This window comes from Callithrix jacchus, chromosome X (assembly GCF_049354715.1).
Source record: "Callithrix jacchus isolate 240 chromosome X, calJac240_pri, whole genome shotgun sequence".
NCBI classification, from domain to species: domain Eukaryota; kingdom Metazoa; phylum Chordata; class Mammalia; order Primates; family Cebidae; genus Callithrix; species Callithrix jacchus.
Genome location: NC_133524.1, coordinates 20,899,331 through 20,918,323, shown reverse-complemented (window position 1 = coordinate 20,918,323; position 18,993 = coordinate 20,899,331).

The window sequence follows — 18,993 nt, the reverse complement described above, 5'->3', positions numbered from 1 at the left end:
GCTGCAATGAACATTCGTGTGCATGGGTCCTTATAGTAGAACGATTTATAATCCTTTGGATATATACCCAGTAATGGGATTGCTGGGTCAAATGGAATTCTATTTCTAGGTCCTTGAGGAATCGCCACACTGTCTTCCACAATGGTTGAACTAATTTACACTCCCACCAGCAGTGTAAAAGTGTTCCTATTTCTCCACATCCTCTCCAGCATCTGTTGTCTCCAGATATTTTAATGATCGCCATTCTAACTGGCGTGAGATGGTATCTCAATGTAGTTTTGATTTGCATTTCTCTAATGACCATTGATGATGAGCATTTTTTCATATGTTTGTTGGCCTCATGTATGTCTTCTTTTGTAAAGTGTCTGTTCATAGCCTTTGCCCACTTTTGAATGGGCTTGTTTGTTTTTTTCTTGTGAATCTGTTTTTGTTCTTTGTAAATTCTGGATATCAGCCCTTTGTCAGATGGGTAAACTGCAAATTTTTTCCCATTCTGTTGGTTGTCAATTCACTCTAATGACTGTTTCTTTTGCCGTGCAGAAGCTGTGGAGTTTGATTAGGTCCCATTTGTCTATTTTGGCTTTTGTTGCCAATGCTTTTGGTGTTTTGTTCATGAAGTCCTTGCCTATTCCTATGTCCTGAATGGTTTTGCCTAAATTTTCTTCTAGGGTTTTTATGGTGCCAGGTCTTATGTTTAAGTCTTTAATCCATCTGGAGTTAATTTTAGTGTAAGGTGTCAGGAAGGGGTCCAGTTTCTGCTTTCTGCACCTGGCTAGCCAGTTTTCCCAGCACCATTTATTAAACAGGGAATCCTTTCCCCATTGCTTGTTTTTGTCAGGTTTATTAAAGATTGTATGGTTGTAGATATGTTGTGTTGGCTCCAATGCCTCTGTTCTGTTCCATTGGTCTATATCTGTTTTGGTACCAGTATCATGCTGTTTTGATTACTGTAGCCTTGTAGTATAGCTTGAAGTCCAGTAGTGTGATGCCTCCCGCTGCATTCTTTTTACTTAGAATTGACTTGGCTATGCGGGCTCTCTTTTGGTTCCATATGAATTTTAAGATGGTTTTTTCCAGTTCTGTGAAAAAGGTCATTGGTAGCTTGATGGGGATAGCATTGAATCTGTAAATTACTTTGGGCAGTATGGCCATTTTCATGATATTGATTCTTCCTAACCATGAACATGGAATGTTTCTCCATCTGTCTGTGTCCTCTCTTATTTCGTTGAGCAGTGGTTTGTAGTTCTCCTTGAAGAGGTCCTTTACGTTCCTTGTTAGTTGTATTCCTAGGTATTTTATTCTCTTTGTAGCAATTGTGAATGGCAGTTCATTCTTGATTTGGCTCTCTTTAAGTCTGTTTTGGTGTATAGGAATGCTTGTGATTTTTGCACATTGATTTTGTATCCTGAGACTTTGCTGAAGTTGCTTATTAGTTTCAGGAGATTTTGGGCTGAGATGATGGGATCTTCTAAATATACTATCATGTCGTCTGCAAATAGAGAAAATTTGGCTTCCTCCTTTCCTATTTGAATACCCTTTATTTCTTTTTCTTGCCTGATTGCTCTGGCTAGAACTTCCAGTACTATATTGAATAGGAGTGGTGAGAGAAGGCATCCTTGTCTAGTGCCAGATTTTAAAGGGAATGCTTCCAGTTTTTGCCCATTCATTATTATATTGGCTGTTCGTTTGTCATAAATAGCTTTTATTATTTTGAGATATGTTTCGTCAGTACCGAGTTTATTGAGGGTTTTTAACATAAAGGGCTGTTGAATTTTGTCAAAGGCTTTCTCTGCATCTATTGACATAATCATGTGGTTTTTGTTTTTGGTTCTGTTTATGTGGTGAATTACATTTATAGACTTGCGTATGTTGAACCAGCCTTGCATCCCCAGGATGAATCCTACTTGATCATGGTGGATAAGCTTTTTGATATGCTGTTGCAATCAGTTTGCCAGTATTTTATTGAAGATTTTTGCATCTATGTTCATCATAGATATTTGCCTGAAGTTTTCTTTTCTTGTTGAGTCTGCCGGGTTTTGGTATCAGAATGATGTTGGTCCCATAAAATGATTTGGGAAAGATTCCCTCTCTTTGGATTATTTGGAATAGTTTCAGGAGGAATGATAACAGTTCCTCTTTGTGTGTCTGGTAGAATTCGGCTGTGAACTCATCTGGACCTGGGCTTTTTTGTGTGTGGTAGGCTCTTGATTTCTGCCTCCACTTCAGATCTTGTTACTGGTCTATTTGTGGTTTCGACTTCTTCTTGGTTTAGGCTTGGGAGGAGGCAAGTGTCCAGGAATTTATCCTTTATTTCCAGTTTTACTAGTTTATGCGCATAGAGTTGTTTGTAATATTCTCTGATGATGGTTTGAATTTCTGTGGGATCTGTGGCAATTTCCCCTTTATCGTTTTTTATTGCATCTATTTGGTTATTGTCTCTTTTCTTTTTTATTAATATGGCTAGTGGTCTGTCTATTTTGTTGATCTTTTCAAAAAACCAGCTCTTGGATTTATTCATTATTTAAAGGGTTTTCTGTGTCTCTATCTCCTTCAGTTCAGCTCTGATCTTAGTTATTTCTTGTCTTCTGCTAGGTTTTGAGTTTTTTTGATCTTGCTCCTCTAGCTCTTTCAATTTTGACGATAGGGTGTCAATTTTGGATCTCTCCACTCTTCTCATGTGGGCACTTATTTCTATATACTTTCCTCTAGAGGCTGCCAGAGATTCTGGTATGTTGTGTCTTTGTTCTCATTGGTTTCAAAGAACATCTTTATTTCTGCCTTCATTTCATTGTTTATCCAGTCAACATTCAAGAGCCAATTGTTCAGTTTCCATGAAGCTGTGTGGTTCTGAGTCAGTTTCTGAATTCTGAGTTCTAACTTGATTGCACTGTGGTGCACTTGATTGCACTGAGAGACTGTTTGTTATAATTTCCATTCTTTTGCATTTGCTGGGGAGTGATTTACTTCCAATGATGTGGTCAATTTAAGAGTAGGTGTGATGTGGTGCTAAGAAGAATGTATATTCTGTGGATTTGGGGTGGAGAGTTCTGTAAATGCCTATCAGGTTTGCTTGTTCCAAGTCTGAGTTCAAGTCCTGGATATCCTTGTTAATTTTCTGTCTGGTTGATCTGTCTAATATTGACAGTGGAGTGTTAAAGTCTCCCACTATTATTGTGTGGGAGTCTAAGTCTCCTTGTAAGTCATTAAGAACTTGCCTTATGTATCTGGGTGCTCCTGTATTGGGTGCATATATATTTAGGATCGTTAGCTCTTCTTGTTGTATTGATCCTTTTACCATTATGTAATGTCCTTCTTTGTCTCTTTTGATCTTTGTTCTTTAAAGCCTATTTTATCAGAGATGAGAATTGCAACTCTTGCTTTTTCTGCTCTCCATTTGCTTGGTAAATCTTCCTCCATCCCTTTATTTTGAGCCTTTGTGTATCCTTGCATGTGACATGGGTTTCCTGGATACAGCACACCGATGGGTTTTGGCTTTTTATCCAATTTGCCAGTCTGTGTCTTTTGATTGGGGCATTTAGCCCATTTACATTTAGGGTTAATATTGATATGTGTGAATTTGATCCTGCCATTTTGATGCTAGGTGGCCATTTTGCTCATTAGTTGATGCAGTTTCTTCATTTTGTTGATGCTCTTTACCATTTGGTATGTTTTTGGAGTGCCTGGTACTGGTTGTTCCTTTCTGTGTGTAGTGCCTTTTTCAGGAGCTCTTGTAAAGCAGGCCTGGTGGTGACAAAATCTCTGAGTACTTGCTTGTTCGCAAAGGATTTTATTTTTCCTTCACTTATGAAGCTCGGTTTGGCTGGATATGAAATTCTGGGTTGAAAGCTCTTTTTCTTAAGGATGTTGAATATTGGTCCCCACTCTCTTCTGGTTTGTAGGGCTTCTGCTGAGAGATCTGCTGTGAGTCTGATGGGCTTCCCTTTGTGGGTGACCCGACCTTTCTCTCTGGCTGCCCTTTAGCATTTTCTTCTTCATTTCAACCCTGGTGAATCTGACGATTATGTGCCTTGGGGTTGCTCTTCTTGAGGAATATCTTTGTGATGTTCTCTGTATTTCCTGGACTTGAATATTGGCCTACCTTGCTAGGTTGGGGAGGTTTTCCTGGATAATATCCTGAAGAGTATTTTCCAGCTCGGATTCATTGTCTTTGTCACATGCAGGTACCCCTATCAAAGTCTCTTCACATAGTCCCACATTTCTTGGAGACTTTGTTCATTCCTTTTTGTGCTTTTTTCTCTAATCTTGCCTTCTCGTTTTATTTCATTGAGTTGATCTTCGTCCTCTGATATCCTTTCTTCTGCTTGGTCAATTCAGCTGTTGAAACTTGTGCATGCTTCGCGAAGTTCTCGTGTTGTGTTTTTCAGCTCCATCAATTCACTCATATTCCTCTCTAAGTTGTCCATTCTTGTTATCATTTCATCAAATCTTTTTTCAAGGTTCTTAGTTTCTTTGCATTGAGTTAGAACATGTTCTTTTAGCTCACAGAAGTTTCTCATTACCCACCTTCTGAAGTCTGATTCTGTCATTTCGTCACACTCATTCTCTATCCAACTTTGTTTCCTTGCTGGTGAGGAGTTGTGATCCCTTGTAGGAGGAGAGGTGTTCTGGTTTCGGGTGTTTTCCTCCTTTTTACGCTGGTTTCTTCCCATCTTTGTGGATTTATCCACCTGTTGTCTGTGTAGTTGCTGATTTTCAGATTGGGTCTCTGAGTGGATGTCCAGATTGTTGATGATGAAGTTATTTCTGTTTCTTAGTTTTCCTTCTAACAGTCAGGCCCCTCTGCTGTAGGACTGCTGAGGTCCACTCCAGGCCCTGCTTGCCTGGGGATTACCTGCAGCAGCTGCAGAATAGTAAGGGTTGCTACCAGTTTCTTCTGCTTCTATGTTTGTCCCAGAATGATGCCCACCATATGTCAGTCTGATCAGTCCTTTGTGAGGTGACTCTTTGGATATACGGGGGTCAGGGAGCTGCTTGAGGAGACAGTCTGTTCTTTATAGGAGCTCAAGTGCTGAGCTGTGAGCTCCGTTGTTCATTCAGAGCTGCTAGGCAGGTACGTTTAAGTCTGCTGCAGCAGAACTCATAAACCCCCTTTTATTTCCCCAGGTGCTCTGTCCTGGGGAGTTAGGGTTTTATTTATGAGTATCTGTTGTGCTGCTGCCTTTGTTTTTCCAGGGCTGCCCTGCCCAGCAAGGAGGCAGCCTAGTCACTGTCTGCCTGCAGAGGCTTTGCTGAGCTGCTGTGGGCTCTGCCCTGCTGCCGTGTGAACTTCCCTGCAGTCCTGTTTATATGGGTGTGGTTAGAACTGCCTCAGCAATGGTGGCCCGCCTCTGTAATGGTGGACTCTCTCTGCCATGGCGGGTTGCCTCGGCAACGGCAGGCTGCCTCAGCAATGGTGGACTACCTCCGTAGGGGTGGAGTGCCTAGGTAATGGCAGACGCCCCTCCCCCACCAAGCTGCACTGTCCTGGGTTCAGCTGTGCTTGCCATGAAACTCTCAACCTCAAGCATTTACAATTGCTGTTTTTTGTTTGTTTGTTTGTTTGTTTGTTTGTTTTTGTGGGGATGGGACCCGCCGAGCCTGATCACCTGGCTCCCTGCCTCAGAGCCTTTTTTTTTTAAAGTTGAATGGTTGACTCTGTTTCAGGTATTCCAGTTGCCTGCTGAAAGGACACCGGTTCTTTTAAATTTTCTACCTAGATGATCATTTTATCTGTTCACAAAAACAATTTTATTTCTTCCTTTCCAATCTGTATGGCTTTATTTCTTTTTCTTGCCTTCCTATACTAGCTAGGAGCTTCAGTATAATGTTGAATAGAAATGGCCAACACAATATACTTGCATCATTCTTGACCCAAGGGAGGAAGCATAGCCTTTCGCCATTAAATTTAGCTGTAGATTTGTCAGAGATGCCCCTTACGTTGAGGAAATTCCCTTCTATTCCTAGTGTTCTGAGAGTTTTTGTCAAAAATGAGTGTTGAATTTTGTCAAAAAAATTATGCTCAAGTCCCCCGGCTGGCCGTGTATACTCTTCCATATGAAAAGTCTGCCCTTGGTGTCCACGAATTCTGCATCCAGTGATTACTATGTTTTATACTCACAGTTGGTTGAGTCTGTGGATGCAGAATTCATGGATGCAGAGGGCCAACTCTATTCCTTTATTATCCCTTTAATGTCTATATGATCTTTAGTGATGTCCTTTCTTTAATTCCTGATGTTAGTAATTTCTATCTTCTCTTTTTTTCTTGATTAGTCTGGCTAGAAGTTTATAAATTTTATTGATCTTTTCAAGCCAACTATTAGTTTCACTTATTTTTCCTATTTTTTTCTGTTTTCTATTTCATTGATTTCTGCTATTATTATTATTATTATTTTGAGACAGGGTCTCACTCTGTCACCCAGGCTGGAGTGCAGTGGTATGATCATAGCTCACTACAGCCTCGACCTCCTGAGCTCAAGTGTTTCTCCCACCTCAGCCTTCTGAGTAGCTGGGACTATAAGTTCGTGCCACAATGCCCAGTTAATTTTTTTTTTTTTTTTTTTGTAGAGATGGGGTCTGCCCAGGCTAGTCTCAAACTCCTGGCCTCAAGAAATTCTCCCACCTTGGCCACCCAAAGTGCTGAAATTACTCTTATTTTTATTCTTTCCTTCCTTTTCCTTGCTTTGGATTTAATTTGCTCTTCTTTTACTAGTTTCTTAAGGTAGAAACTTGACCCATTGATTTGATAATCTTTTTTTATTTCTAATGTAAGCATTCAATGATGTAGATTTTCCTCTAGACACTGCGTTACCAGCATCCCATAATTTTTGATATATTCAGTTACAAGTATTTTCTGATTTCCCTTGCAGTTTCTTCTTTGGCAATGATGCTATTATCTAATTGCCACATGGATCTGGCATCTATTTCTCAGTTGGTTCACAGTGTGTATGACCAAGGAGTGTGTACTATTCGTATCCCCAACCCAATTACCCACCAGGATCTTACTGTTGATACGTGAGGTCAGATGCATGAAGGAAGTGCTAAAGACCAGTGGATCCTATAGACCTCGTGTATCATAATTACCTAAGTCATTTTTTAAAATACATTGATGACTTCTACCCTCAGAGATTCTAATTCAGTGTATTTGAAGTGGAGATACAGAAATCTACGTTTAAAAAAAACCACTAAGAATAATTCCCTAGGGGACCATGATTTTCAGCTAGATTTGATAACTCGTGTTAGAGTATAGAAAAAGTGTTTTCAGTAGAGCCTGGACTAGAGGGAGGCAAGATAAGCGCCTAGGGTACAAAATTTAAGGACACACTCACTCTGGGGGTCTCAGGTATACTTGTCCACACCTGAAAGTGAGTACCACCTTAAATTTTGTGCCTTGGCAGCTCTCTTGCCTCAGCCCTGGTTTTCAGCATGGGGGGGGTGGGTGGGGGGGAGTGCACATGTAGCGGGAATCCCTACTCAGCCTGACTCCTTGTCCCACTTAGCTCCAAGGGTTGCCCTACAAACCATACTGAAGTAACACTAAGTTCCAGTAATTCTCCTGCCTCAGCCTCCTGAGTAGCTGGGACTATAGGTGTGTGCCACCATGACCGGCTACTTTTTTTTTTTTTTTTTTTTTTTTTTTGGAGCGATGGGGTCTGCTCAGGCTGGTCTCAAACTCCTGGCCTCACTTGCTTGCCAGCCTTGAATGAACCCTTTCTGTAGGTTCTATCTTCTTAGCCAATCCCAGCACCCACATTCCTATCTTTTGCCTCCTATGTGACCACATCTCAGCCTTGTGTTATTATCTCCTAACCACTAAATACTGCCTTGTTCCTAACTCTTTTCCCCAACTTGAGAATGAGTTGCTTCCAAGTCTGTTCATATGCCAGTCGTTTAGGGTTTGAAGGATTTCAGTCTTAATTCTAAGGATAATGGAAAGTCATTAGGAAATAACTGAAGAGTTTTAAGCAAGTATCATAAATTCCACGTGTCTCAAACTGTATTTTCCTGCTGAACCTGCTCCTTTTGTATTCCCAAAGTAAATATTACCACTGTCTACCCAAACTAAAAATTTGAGAATCATTCTACACTGTTTTCTTTATTTCAGCTTCAGTTTCCAACTAGCCACAAAATCCCATCACTTCTACCTCCTAAATATCTCCAGATCTATCCAGTTCTGTCTATCCCCACAGCTTCTGTCTATCCCCAGTTCAAGCTGTCCTCATCTCTTACCTGGAAGCAGTAACCTCGTAACTAGTCTTAGTACTTCTAACATCCATAGTGTGATAATTTATTGGGACCGTTGTGTAAAAAAGAGAACCAAAGAGAATTAAAATTATGTAATTTTAGAAATGTTTACTTGATTAATAAATTAGCATTGTTATATTGCTATAGAAAAAGCCATAAGATAGTTATATTCAGAAACTATTTTAAGTGAAATTCTTTCTAATAATAAAAGTTTTGTATATCTATACATATTAAAGCAAAAACTCTTGAACTGTATTTATTCTTTGATCATTAAACACACACAACCAGAAATTATTCTCAGTGCATATTCACATATACATCTTGACGTACTTTAATTGGTTTCTTCACCATATCCATCTCTGAATAATATTTCATTGTATGGAAAGACCACATTTGGTTATCCATTCATCAGTTGATGGACATATGGATTGTTTCACATTTTGGTTATTATGAGTAATGCTGCTATGAGCATTCATGTACAAGTTTTTACGTGAACATGTTTTCAATTCTCTTGGGTATGTACCTAGGAGTGCAACTGGTAGGTCAAATGGTAACTCTATGTTTAACTCTTTTGAGGAGCTGCCAAACTACTTTTCGTAGGTGCTGCACCATTTTATATTCCCACCAGTAGTGTATGCAGGTCCAATTTCTACACATTCTTGCCAACACTTACTTTTCAGTTTTTGTTTGCTTGTTTGTTTCTTATTATAGCCATCCTGGTGGGTATAAAGTGGAATATCTGGAAGATATTCTAATTTATTTTTTGTTGAAATATATAAATATATAAGCTCAAATATTTTCTCAGGTAGTGTCTTTTTTACTCCATTTGGAATACCTTTCTTTGACAAATATTTTTATGAGACAAAACTAATTAAATAAATTGTTTCTATGATCTTTCTTACTGCTTTACCCAACTCAGAGGCTGCCCAATTTCTATTTATTTTGGTACAAACTATAAATTTTTCCAATTAGAAATAGCAGCTTCATCAAAAGCCACTTCAGAGTTGAGATATTCTAACATTCAATTATAGAATTGTGAAACTAAATCTTATAAAGCATTTGAAATCTCATTATTTAATTTATTTAGTTCTCCTCTTGTTTTGAAGGAGTAAATCTCAATGTCTTTCTGTTTGAAAGCTTTGTTTTCAATGATTTTACTTTCCTAAAAGCTTCAAATGTGAACCTTCTTTGAATATTTTGAGTAAACATTTCCAAATGACTTTGAGAAAACAATGAAATAAGATTTAGAGGACTTGTAAAACTGTTCAATGCCAATGTAGGACACTTAGACTGATTTGCAAAGTAGTTCTTCAAAGGCTAAAACATTTCTAAAGTCCACTTGATGACATATGTGCTGTCATGCTAAGTATTTTTACTTCAACATAAGTTTTATTGTACAATTTTTGTATTTCAGTTACTCTAACATTGTATAAATAGAAATATTTGTAAATTTTGACAACTACAGCTTCTATTTTGATTAGTATAATATTGCAGCTTGTTTGTACATAATTATGAATTATGTATGCACCATGACTATAGTTCACTTCCATGGATTTTAAAATTTTAGAAAGAACATCGTTTTCACCATGCTGCACCAAATTTGTATTTTAACCATCATCCCCACAACAAACAATTTTATCTTCAAATGTTGAATTTTTTTTTTGAGACAGAGTTTTGCTCTTTTTGTCCAGGCTGGAGTGCAATGGCTCGAACTCAGCTCACTGCAAACTCTGCCTCCCAGGTTCAAGTGATTTTCCTGCCTCAGCCTATGGAGTAGCTGGGATTACAGGTATACACCACCACACCTGGCTAATTTTGTATTTTTAGTAGAGACGAGGTTTAACCAAACTGGCCAGGTTGGTCTCGAATTCCTGACCTCAGGTGATCTGCCCGCCTCAGACTCCCAAAGTGTTGGGATTACACACGTGAGCCACAGCATCCAGCCTAAATGTTGAACTTTTAAAATGAATTTACTATACTGTTTACAATAGTGTTTGACAGACTGAACCTCCAAAAGCTTATTTTAGATCCATGAATTGAATAAAAATATCAAATTATAATTGGAATGAACTGATTTTGCTTTCTGCAAAGCATCTGAAGACACTAATAGAAAACTGGTATCACTTATCTGTGAACTTTATCTTCAGTTGCAGTTAATAGATTGACAGCTATTGCTTGACTTCTTTTATATATATACTTTAAGTGCTGGGATAAATGTGCTGAATGTGCAGGTTTGTTCCATAGGTATACCACGTGCCATGGTGGTTTGCTGCACCCATCACCCGTCATCTGTATTAGGTATTTTCCCTAATGCTGTCCTTCCCTAGCCCCCAACAGGCCCCATTGTGTGATGCTCTCCCCCCTGTGTCCATGTGTTCTCATTTTTCAACTCCCACTTATGAGTGAGAACATGCAGTGTTTGGTTTTCTGTTCCTGTGTCAGTTTGCTAAGGATGATGCTTTCCAACTTCATCTGTGTCCCTGCAAAAGACATGCACTCATCTTTTTATGGCTACATAGTATTCCATGGTGTATATATGCCACATTTTCTTTATCCAGTCTATCATTGATGGGCATTTGGGTTGGTTCCAAGTCTTTGCTATTGTAAATAGTGCTGCAATAAACATACATGTGCATGTGTCTTTATAGTAGAATGATTTATAATCCTTTGGGTATATACCCAGTAATGGGATTGCTGGGTCAAATGGAATTTCTATTTCTAAGGCCTTGAGGAATAGCCACACTGTTTTCCACAATAGTTGAACTAATTTACACTCCCACCAACAGTGTAAAAGTGTTCCTATTTCTCCACATCCTCTCCAGCATCTGTTGTCTCCAGATATTTTAATGATCACCATTCTAACTGGTGTGAGATGGTATCTCATTGTGGTTTTGATTTGCATTTCTCTAAGGACTAGTGGTGATGAGCTTTTTCTTGTGCACAAGAAAAACCTGGAATAAATTTCAGTCAGTAGAGCTATATGAAAATATATGCTGTAAGAAGTGGTATGTACATACCCTTAGACAAGAACAAGGATGACCCCTTCTGTGTCCAGAACTCTAGGGAGCCTAGCATATCACAAACACACATCAAAAAATAAGTACATTAAAAAACTGATGGGCAGTTCTCTCACTGAAGATCCAAAATTCAGTGCTGGCAAACTGCAAACCAACACCCTAACTGTCCACACTCAAGACATACTTTTCAAAGCTCAGGAATCTTTTTTCCACAACTCCTTCCAAGTGTTCTAGAAAGAAAAAGTAACTGCATCCAAATGCTGTTACTGAAATCAGAGACAGAAACAGTTTTAGAGTGCAAAGAGGAGGTAAGCAGTGGAGAGACTTATATAAGAGAAAAAGGAAATTAATTAACATGTCAAATGTGCTTCCCTACAGATAGAGAGAATGCTGTGGATTTATGCAGGACCAAGTATCATTTTCCATTAATGCTGAGCACCTTGCTTTTCTTTTCGTTCCACTTCTTGGTTCCAGAGATACTAATGATTTAGTATCTATCTGTAACATTTTCCAATATTAAACAGTTCATATTATTCTTAAATGCATATGTCCACATATATATACATTTATTTAGTTTTATATATTTATGTACAAGTATATATAAATCCAGCTGTAATATGCATAAAGCATGCTTCAGATTCTTTACACTGGCAACTAGACACTGAACCCCAGAATTTTGAATGGTTTTATTTTTATAAAATTCCTTAACATACTTGGATTTTAATTTCAATTTTAAAGATTGAATAAAATTTTTCACCTTTATTTAATTTTGATTTTAAAATTTCATGATATGCATTATAACTTGTATGTTGCCTTTCATTTTTAATTGATAAATTTTAATATTTTATAAGAAAAATATTTTTAAGAACATGAAAAGTCACTTAATTTTTTACATTTTAAATTAACTTTATACATGTGAATGAACACGAATTCAAATTGTATATATTTTGAATGTAATTAGATTTTAGTTTTTAATCCTTTAGATCTTTACTGTCAATAGAATGCAAACTATATGAAAATCTTGAATACAGAAATATTAATGGTTTTGCTGAAATGAAGAACACTAAATTTTATGGAATCAACATCTATTCATTTATGAATTACATATTACTCTACTTGTCTTACTCCTCTAAGCTTTGCCAAGCCATCAAGACAACATTCAGACATGCTCAATATTTAAGTTCAGTCATCTTTGAGTTTTTGCCAACTCCATATAAAAACCATAGCTTTACACATTTTTTTAAAATTTTGTCATAATGAAGGTATTTTTGTTAAGGTAGGAGCACAGAGCGTATTTTATTTAACAGTTTGCTTGCTTGATTTATAACTTGTAAATATTTAAACCTAATGGAATGTAGGCTTTCATTTGTCCTCTTGTTGCCCCAGGCCCACAAATGCCAGGGGCAGCCAGAGCACACCATCTGCAGCTGCATGTGGTAAATCACCATCTCCAGGCAGTCTTCTCACGGTGACAACTACTTTTGAAGCAGATAATAATGCTTCTTCAGCATCTTTGTGCCTTCTGTTTTCCATGTGGTCAGTGACATTTCTATGGCCTCCATGGCAGGTGATAAATGTCCACAAACACTTTGTGCAGATTATACACTCAACATCAACGTTCTTGAGAGGTGAGAATTCAGTACTTCATTTTTCACTTAACATTCCCTTGAGTTCATTGCTGCCAAAAGGATTTATTACAAAAAAAAGGATTAGCTAACAATACAATAAGTAAGTAAATAAATATAGGTTTGTGTTGTACAATAAATGACAAAAGCCTTGTGGGAAGAACAGAAAACCAAACACCGCATGTTTTCACTCATAGGCAGGAGAACACTTGGGCACAGGCGAGGGAACAACACTCACTGGGCTAGGTGGGGAGGTGGAGGGGAGGGGAGGGGAGGGACAGCAGGGGCGGGGCAGATGGGGAGGGCTAACACCGGGAGAAATGCCTGATGTAAGTGAGTGGGGGGTTGGGAATGTGTCATGTATGTTCTTACGCAACAATCCTGCAGGATGCAGTATGGGCACATGTAGCCCAGAGCCCAAAGTACAAAAAAAAAAAAAAAGCCTTGTGGGAAAAGCATTGAGATGACTCTTTCTATCCTCCATAGCAGAATTGCTCAGCCTTTCTTTCCCGCATATACTTCACATACATCTAACCTATGTTGTCCCACGTTTCTCAGTGACATTGCCAAGAGGTAGCCTATGCAGCTTCACATATGTCTCAGGCTGCAGCATGAGTCGTAGCAACTGCCTGGTAGACAAAGAGGCTGGCAGGGACAGTGGCTTAAGTATTTCTCCCATCATCACCAGAGACCAGAAGGACTTTGATCACAACCACTTAGTCTTATCAGGGAACAGCCCACATGTTCCCCTTCATTGAAAGGCAGGTATTAGCCACCTTGCATCTGGAAAGGGTAAGAAGAAGAGAGTCAGGCTCATTGGTTTTATTCCAGATTTATCTGCATGATAGAGACCTCTGCTCGGTGAATATTCATGGAAATACTAGGTAAGACCATGACAGAAAATGAAAGTACTAAATGGAGGTTTACCGAATTTGCCCCAACTTATTTTAATGCTTATTAATAAATATACTTGATCTAAAAATGAAAAACCTACAACAAATGCTAAACTGGGCAGAATCCCAGGACAAGGGTAAATCAAAACTGCCTCAGGCCAACCCAGACCTAAAGTCACTCTAAGTATTCCCCCTCTGATTCATTCTCCGGAATGCAGCCAGGGTGATTTTTCTAAAGCATAGCCCTGATCAGATAGTCCTCTGTTCATAACTCGTTAATTACTCTCCACTACTCTAAAGTTAAAATGTAACCCCCTTGATGCAATAGGCTCTCTGAACCATGCCCACCATCTCATCTTTGACCAGTTCTCCCCATCCCTCCACTTGGCCTGAACTGAGTCTCACCTGATCTCCCCTCTTCTTAGACTATTCCCCATCCCCCATGACCTGCATTTGATTGACAAACTGTCCATTCATCAAGATGCGTGTTAGCCATCCTCTTTTCTGGTAAGATTTCCTGACCCCTCTCTTGCAGCCAGGCTGTCTGTCCCCTCTTTCCCAATAATGCCTTTTATGTATTCCTAACATGAGGTTTATATCACAAATCTATTTATTTGTCCCTTCCTCCTCATCTGCGAGCACTTGGAAGATAGAGACCTTGTCATCTCTGTATCCTCAACACGTAACACTTTAGTCTAGACAGAGCTGGGTTGGATTGGGTTGGGTTGGACACAATTTGAAATAAATACTTGAAGCCCAAATATGGAGAAATGTTGGTGCCTGACTGATAAAATTATGCTGTGGTAGATGGCTGATGAAGACAAACGGGGAGATTTTGAGCAGAAGGCATGTTGACAGTATTATTTTTAGGAAAATCAGTCTGGAGGTGTATAGAGGGTGAACTGAATTTCCGCTCACTGTAACATGCTCCCCACTAATAATGTTCCCAGTCTCTCTCCACCCACTCCATCCAAGCCTATCAAAGTAGCTAGCACAGGAGAATATGGAAGGCTTTTCTAAGTTAATATTTTTCATTTTTAATGGGAAATGTGAATATCCTTACTATATAAACAGAGAACCCGTATAAATAAATAGGAAAAACACTAACACCAATTGGACAACGAGAAGAGGCCACAAATAGAAACCTCACAAAAGAAGAAATTGGGCCAAGTAATCAAAGAGACTACAAACTAAATTAATAATGAGATGCCAGTTTTGCCTATCAAGTTGTCAGAAATTATAAAACTAATAACAGTCAGCATTGGCAAGGGTTTAGAAAAAATGGCCTGAAATAAGAATTTCACTCCTATACAGTAGACAGAGACATGGAAATTAGCCCAAGGTTTCTGGAGATGAAAAGAATTCAGAGATAAGGTCAAAGATACATGAACAAGATATTCAGCATATTTATAAATACTCAGAAATCTGTAAAACAGTTAAATGACGGACAAGAAAAGAATTTAAACTATCATAATGATTTGATTTTGTTTAAAATCACATTATAAAAGAATATTAAGGACTTAGGGAACTTCATATTTATATGATAATTTTAGTTTAGTTTTAAAAACAGAATATAGACATAGACACACATAAAGTCACACTGAATACGTGTTTTGGATGAATGTTAAGTGGCTGAGTATTAAAACTGATATTTGTCTGAAACTGAATCTCACTATCACAGAGTGAACTTCAGGGATACAAGAATATATCAAGACTTTTATCCAAAATTTAACTATAATTGTAATCATACGATTAAAATTTTTAGTAGTCAAAATTTTAAAATCACTATTATAGTACAGGAACAATAATTTGGAATATTCAATAAATGCTCACCTTCAGCTTGAAGCTAGTAGAAGAGCAAGATATTTTTGTGTCATTCATTTTTCTTCCAGCATAATTTCCTCATATTTTTATGCTCTTTGTATTTTTTCCTTATGTAGTGATTGAGGGCAACATGTCAGAAATGTTGTTATATATAAGTTTAGACTTTCTCCTTTCATTATTACTTACATTTTCAAAAACATTTGTAGACTAAGAAAGAATATCATGAAGTCCCTGAAGTTTTGAGCTAACACATTTTCTTAATATCCTATCATCTTTACACTTATTTCTTCATCTATTTTAGAATTCCTAATAATTATTTTATTTAAAATTAACAGATTTTAAAATCTTGTAATAATAAATAGACGTCTATATTACACCTGATGAGTAAATTTTCACTACAAAATGCAAATAAGATGTTCACTTCAAGTTACATCTAGAATGCTTATCCATATTTGAAAGCAAACAAATAATTAAAAAATCAAATAAATACAATTGACATACCATCTTCTTATTTCTGAAATAGCTGAGTTTTAACAAATTTAACAATTTCTGCCTTTCAATTGAGGTTATTTAGACTATTTATACTTAAACATATTATTGATATGGTTGTATACAAATCTGTCATCTTGCTATTCGTCCCCTATTTGTCTCATCTGTTCTCTGTTCCCTTTTTTTCTTTTCTTCTGCCTTCTTTGGGATTGAGGATTTTTACGAGGCTGTTCTTTTTTGTTTTCTTATTAGCTGAAGTTATGTGTCATTCTATTGTTTGCTTTAGGGTTAGTAGTACACCCTTTAACTTATCACAGTCTACCTGTCTACTTTACATATAAGACTACTTTACATATAAGAACCTTACAATATACTTCTATTTTCTGCCTGCTAGCCTTTGGCACTCAGAATCTCTAAGACTCCACATCTGCCCTCTGCCTGCTTGTCCCTTAATTCCTCCTCCATTTTTCACTCAGCTTCACTTACCCCAGTAATACATCTTTCCTGCTGATACACTTTGACCCTGTAACACTTAAAAAAAAAAAAAAACTTAGTGGAGTAGCCTGAATGATAACCCCTAAAAACATCCACAAATTAGTCCCCAGGACCTGTGAGTGTTACCTTATACAGTATAGCAAAAGGAATTTTGCAGGTATGATTAAACGGAGAGATTATCCTGGACTACCTGAGTGGGCCCTAAATGCAATCACAAGGGTCCTTATAAAAGGAAGGCAAGAAGGTTAAAGGAGACAGTAGAATCTATGATAATAAAGGCAAGAGGTTTGAATGAAGACATTAGAGTGATGTGAGTAAAGGATCATGAGCCAAGGAAAGCAGATGACTTCTAGTGATCTAGAGGTGAGGAAACAAATTCACCCCTGAAGCCTGCAGAAGGAATGCTACCCTGCCAACGCGCTGACTTTATCTCAGTGACACTGGTTCTTGATTTCTGACCTCTGGAACTGTAAGACAATAAATTTATGTTGTTTAAAGCTACGAGCTTTGTGGCCATTTGTTACAGAAGCAATAAGAAACAAATATACACATTAAATTGCAATTTTGAAATATGTATGCATTTCATGAAGATGTTTATGCATAAATACATTTCTATCAGAAGATTAAGAAAGAGGCTGGGAGCAGTGGCTCACACCTGTAATCCCAGCACTTTGGGAAGCTGAGGCAGGTGGGTCACTTGAGGTTAGGAGTTAGAGACTAGTCTGGCCAATATTTTGTAGGCCCCATCTCTACAAAAATTAGCTGGGCATGGTGGTGCATACCTGTAGTCCCACATACTTGGGAGGCTGAGGCAGAAGAATCACTTTAACCAAGGAGGTGGAGGTTACAGTGAGCAGAGATTGCACCACTGCACTCCAGCCTGGGCGACAGAGAGACTGTCTCAAACAAACGAAAAAAAAAGACAAAAAAGAATCTGAACTCCAAGGCCATTGTCCTAATAAACATTGTTTGGTGGCAGTCAACTGGAACCAATTCACATTTGCATGAGTAAAAAAGAAATGATGACAGTAGGGATAGAACAGGCAGTAGTGCAGGCGGACATCCAAGGAGGATGCATAGTCTTCTCAGGCCAGGAGGAGGCGGCCACCAGCAAGTAGGAAAAAGAGACTCGTTCTGGGGTCTCCCCTGGGTCCCAAAGGTCCCTCAGCAAGCCTGATTCAGACCCCAGTTTCTTTCAGCTATCACTTTTGAAAGCCAGCTTTAGATAAATTTTCAATTCAAGAGTCCTCCATGGAGTCTCTATCTGGGTTCTTCTGTTTCAGTTCTCAAAAGAGATGATTAAGAGACAATAAGCCAGCCCGCCTCATGATTAGCTGACCTGAATCAGGTGTCTATACCCAGCCCAATCAGCTGAGGCCAAGGGTTACACAAAACAAACATGGCTGTCTATGCCCTTCCCTTCAGCAAGGTCAATTGCAAAGGAGAGGAAATTCGCTTGGCATCCCCAAATGGGCGTGACACATACGTGTAAATAAATGTAGTATGAAAGGCCAAGACTGTCAGCTCTGTTTCTCTTTGGATAACTCATCAACAGGTGACTAAGTCGCTGAGGCTTGGAAAAAAACTAACATTTGCCCAGCACCCCTTTGAAGTCAAGGAAATTGAGGCAATAATGAGCAACTCTTATCATAATTATTCATATTAGCTGACCTATAAAGCAGCCTGAAGGGAGAGTATCAAAGGGTGTGGAAAAAAGGGAAAGTGAGATATAAACAGAGAAGAAAAAGGAAAAGGAAAGGAATAACTATGTATTGAACACCTACTGAATGCCAGACAATATGCTGGGAGCTTATAGGTTTTCTGGTGTGTTTGTTTGACAAGGAGAAGAAGGGAAAAGGGAAAACAGGCTGGAATAAGAAAGGCGAATGCTGCTGCCTGTTTTCACACGGTATGGATTTATTTTAAGAGAACTCACTATTTTTATATTACCTGAAGAGCAAATCTATTATCAGGAAACCTTAGGTGACAGTTCTTCCAGGTTTAAGCACAAAACTTCTTTTAATTTTAATCAGTTTATATGGATGAATCTCAAATATTATGCTTAATGAAAGAAGCAAGACAAAGGACTACCTACTATGTAGGTAACAAAAAATGTACAAAAGTCCTAGAAAGACACACCTGAAAGGATGAATCTTACTGCATGTAAATTATGTCTCAATAAACCTGTTTTTCATTCTTTTCATCAGTTTGGATTGAAATCTTTTGAAATTCTGTTACATGTCATCTTGAATTTTCTGTAGCTAAGCGTAATCTTACCTTTATCTATTGATTTGGGATTTGAACAGAATTATGAATTCTAATAACTGTTCTCTTCTGTATAAAACTGAGGCCCTCAGAGTCTATTTGCCCTATACCAAATGGTCCTAGATGGCTGTGCTTTTGGAGTCT